This window comes from Bidens hawaiensis, unplaced genomic scaffold, assembly GCF_021521415.1.
Source record: "Bidens hawaiensis isolate Kalapana, Puna unplaced genomic scaffold, B.hawaiensis_p1.1 tig00004105_1, whole genome shotgun sequence".
NCBI lineage: Eukaryota > Viridiplantae > Streptophyta > Magnoliopsida > Asterales > Asteraceae > Bidens > Bidens hawaiensis.
In genome coordinates this window covers 917,890-922,835 of record NW_027491242.1, presented here as the reverse complement: position 1 = coordinate 922,835, position 4,946 = coordinate 917,890, and the positions used below count along the sequence as shown (strand labels likewise).

Here is a 4,946-nt window from a genome sequence, read left to right as displayed (position 1 = left end):
TTGTTTATCACTCTCTTTATTTAACCAATATTATTATAACTAGTGGGAAGTAGAACAATTACAGAATTAAAAAAAAACAATAATCCATATATGAAAGCTTAGTTTTATTATTATTAATATTAACTAGCACATTTTTTTAAACCTAATGTTAAATCAACACCAATGGTAGAAAAAAAACTCTCAACCAGTTAAGAAGTAACGTCTTTACTATACATCTTATACCACTATAGACCGCATGTCATTGATATCATCTGATACAAGAAAGGTTAGATACACAACACGATACACACAAAAATGAAAACCAACACCTACAATTTGAACATCTAGAAACAATGAAAAATATGCTACGCCTTATTGATTAGTTAAGCGAGTTAAGTTTGGGTTACGCGTAATTCGCAAGAATAAATGAGATTTTAATGTCCTCCACAACCTTTAAATGTGTTTTAATACACATATATAACACTTTCTTTTTTCTTATTTATTTTTTCTATTATATATACAACCAAATACCATCATGTAAATAAAGGAAGAAAAAAAAGGCTGCCATACATTATGATGAAATAAGTGAAGGATTAGAATACTTATATGATTAAATGAATAGGGTTATTATTGTTTAATGGTTGGAAAAGCTGATGAAAACCAAGTATAAAAATATTTCGATTGACCATTTATGATGGGTGATAAGAATATGTGTTATGGTTTATCTAAAATTTGAATAATGTCTCACGACTTACGAAGGCAAAGATCTTTAATTAATACAACCTTTAACGAGCTCATTGTAGCTTAAATCCTTCAAGTGATATTCGTTTTCTTTTAAATTTCAAGGGCTCATTTTTTTTTCTCGTAGAATTTTTAAAACTTCTCGGTGACGACACTGATGCATATATATATATATATATATATATATATATATATATATATATATATATATATATATATATATGTTGGTATGCACACCTTAAACACCAAGACAACTAACAACTTGAAAATGGAACTTATGTGTTGCTTCATGCCGACACCCTTCTTCCATCTTTTGGTTCTAAAACTCCTTTTTTTCTTCAATCATGGCCTACTAGTAACCAGCAACATATATTTGAATAATAATAATAATAATAATAATAATAATAATAATAATAATAATAATAATTTAAAAGAACGAATACTTTGTTTTACCCCTTCGAAGTTGCAAGATATTGCACTTGAGCCCTTCAAAATTTCTAGGTTCCATATTCTTGTAGGTGTAGTAAAAGTGTAAAACACTACCAAAAGTAGAAACTTATTCTCTTAATTGTCTTTATCTTTTCCTTACAAACTAATTCTTAATCATTATCAATAATAACAATCATTGAACATGGACAAAAAAACAATGTAAGCACAAATTGTTACATAGTATTTTCAGAAATTAATAAAAGATTAAGAATTTTCTCTACATTAACTACCTACATGATTAAGAATGTTAGGTCTTCTTCACTCTAGAGACGTTCGTGAACCTCCACGACTGACTGTCTCAAGCTTACCCCCACGAACTTCACTCAACCTCTCATGAACCACACAACTTTTCTCTCTCCTCCCTATCATATAAATAACAGACGTTTGTCACGGATGGTTTATGCACAAATACATTGCGGTTTCCCTTTCTCTTTCACGTTTGCAGAACCCCCCCCCCCTCCTCCATATAAACGTTGATAGGGTCGACGGGCCCATCAAAGATGCCCTTGCAACTATCTTCATTTGATTTTGATTCCTTGTACTCATCAGACAAAAAGGAAACCATCCATTTTAACCTCTAAATATGATCAAACTAAAAAATATGACCCCTTCTATAACTATCAAAGGTGCCAAAAGCTTCTAAAAGAGCAATTAAACAAGTACCCTAAGTAGAACTAAAAGAATCTACATAAAAATCCTAAATAACCTATGAATCAAAATTATCAAAAGCAAGATAAAAACAAAAGATGGGATTTCACAAAGAGGATGCATCAAACATAACCTCATTGAGCACATCATCCTCTCGACTCGCTAACGAGAAAAACTCCGCATCTTTCTCTTCATCATTCGAAAAATCTCGCCTTTCAATTTTAGAATGGGCCGCAATGAATATCAACTTTTGTGCCTTATCGATCCTGTTTCTTGATTGAGCCCATCTACATAAAGATGAGTTCCATTTGAACCCACATGAAGTGGCATGAAGAAAAATCAACCTCACCGCCACTTTCCTTAAACACTTGAACTCGGGTAGATAAGTTTCCCAAACCAGTCTACTACTTTGCGGGTTAGCTATCTTCATCTTACCCGTTACAGGGTCTCTTTGTTTCAACTGAACCGCTTGTGCATACACGGACTCAAGCCCTTCGGTTCTCCATTTCATGAGCTCCATTAACGCAATGTGCGCCTCGTCACGTGACACAAGCCTTGTTATAAGCTTGTCAACATCTTTTTCTTGTTCAGAAGTCAAGCATTTGAAAGGAGGCAAGTATTTCCCACTTATATCCCGAATCAAATAAAACGGATCAAGAATGAAAGCAGCCGCCCACGCCGGATGATAGTTTCTCTTAAACCTTCTATCAAAAACCTTGTCCACATGACTCTCATTAACATGATACTTCCCACACCACTCCTTTACTTTCACTCTAAGCTCCTCCCAAAGCGGCAAACATTGCCCGATCCTCGGCTTTTCTTTCTCGATCTCTTGAGCCATTCCTTTAATTAATCTAACCAACGAATGAACCGCCTCTAACTCATTCCAAAACCGAGACCTTATAATTTCCTCAATCTCCTTCCCGGTTTGATCCTCCAACAACACCATCTTGCAACTCTCATCAAGGAAAACCAATTGCAATGCTCTTGTTGAGCTCAACACATCTTCCACCATTTGAAACACGGGCTCGGATTCAACCCTCCCGAACGGGACCCGCAACAATGCCGCCCTACCGTACTCTTGCAACTGATATTTCAAGAAAGAATGTCTAATTTGAGACTTGGTGTTCACAAAGTTAGCAACTTTCATACATTTTTCAGTCACATTATGAAATAATGGTAACTCTTTGTTAAAATCTTGGATCAACTTACTAACCCCTTGAAACTGACAACAAAGATTCACCATCCAATGATGTTGATTCTCAAGATTCCTTAAAGCTTTACCCTTAAACTTATCAGACACAATCCCAACACATTGTTCCAAATTATTCCCACAAATGTCACAAATTGTTTCCCATAAAACATCCTCAGCATACTTAGAAAAAACATAACCACTTGTAAACACACCCCTTCTAAACACACTAGCCCCATTAGGCAAATTCACACACAAATTAACCAAATTTTCGACATCACCCGAGCAACGATTATTACGATTATTATTACCGTTAACCTTCGGTTTCCACCCGTCCGACGAAATTTGAAAAAACAACGCATCACGAATCCGAGCTTCCGACTCCGCCTTTGCCTCTTTATACTTTAAATTAAGTCGTTCGCCCACGATGTCCTGTCGGGTCAACACGGGCAGCCCGACTTGGTTCAAGAAACTCTTGAACTTTGGATGCTCCAAACTCGAAAACGAAACCGACCCACAATTTTCGTACACCCAATTAGCTAACGACTCGAGTGACGAATCAATTTGGGCTTTCGTTAATGCCCGGCCCGGCGACGATGATCTCGGGCTTTTTAACTTCTTCACACTATCCTCCAACATTGCTAAAGCATCCAAATCTTGTTTCCCACCTGATAACACCACATGTGATTGTTGTTGCTGCTGTTGGTGTTGGTGTTGTTGTTGAGAGTACAACCCGGTCACCCGGGTCGGACCCGAAAATGCCAGAACCGGGTCGGGTCGGATAAGAAACATCAACAGAAAACCTTGGTGGTTCAATCATGGTGATTGGGGCAACTGAGTAAGTGGTCTCTGAGCTGTTACTGCCAAACTTAAACCCACCACCGCCACCACCACCACTCCTCCGTTTCCGGTGGGTTTGGGTCTGAACTGGGTCGGGTCGGGTCGGGTCGGGTCAGGGCTAGAACCCGGGTTAAAGTTGGGGCAAGTACCTCTTTTGAGATGCTCAGAAGCTGTTCTTGAAGGGTTAGAAGCTGAGAAAACAGCCTCACATAAACAACACCGGAGTTTGACAGCTTTGGGCTCACCGGAATCTTGATTAGGAACCAAAATGGGCTCCAAGTGGGCCCAATACCAAGCTCCTTTGCCTTTGATGGCTTTGGTCCGTACCATTATTAACCCTTGATATCTTTTGTTTACAACTTTTACTGCCAGCTCATCGGTGGTTAGCTCCGGTGGTGGTGGTGGTGGTGGTTGGGTGGTGGTGGGTGTGTCAGTGACTGTAGCCATTTTTCAAGAAAATATTCAAGAAAATGAAAAAGATTAATTTTTTTGAAAATTATTTCAAGATTCTATATGGGTTTTGTGAAAAATTGAATCTTGGGTTGAAAAATGGTGGTGGTGATGGTTGGTGTATCAGTGACTGTAGCCATTGTTCAAGAAAATATTCAAGAAAATGAAAAAGATTAATTTTTTTGAAAATTATTTCAAGATTCTATATGGGTTTTGTGAAAAATTGAATCTTGGGTTGAAAAATGGTGGTGGTGATGGTTGGTGTATCAGTGACTGTAGCCATTGTTCAAGAAAATATTCAAGAAAATGAAAAAAGTTATTTTTTTTGGAAATTATTTCAAGAATTTATATGGGTATTGTGAAAAACTGAATCTTGGGTTAGAAAATGGTGGTGGATGTGGTGGTGATGGTGGTGGTGGGTGTATAAGTCATGGTGGCCATTTTCAAGAAAATATTAAAGAAAATGAAAAAGGTTAAATTTTTTGGGAAAATAATTCAAGATTTTATGTGGGTATTGTGAAAAAATGGAATCTTGGGGGTGAAAAGTGGTGGTTGAGGGTGGTGGTTGATGGTGGTGATTGAGGCTAAAAGTGGGTTAGGTTAAGTT

At 37.2% G+C, this 4,946-nt stretch overlaps 1 pseudogene; it reads right to left on the bottom strand.

Annotated features, from left to right (window-relative positions):
- Positions 1-1,307: 1,307 nt before the first annotated feature.
- LOC143625498 (uncharacterized) lies at positions 1,308-4,346 on the bottom strand (annotated as a pseudogene).
- Between the last annotated feature and the right edge of the window lie 600 nt (positions 4,347-4,946).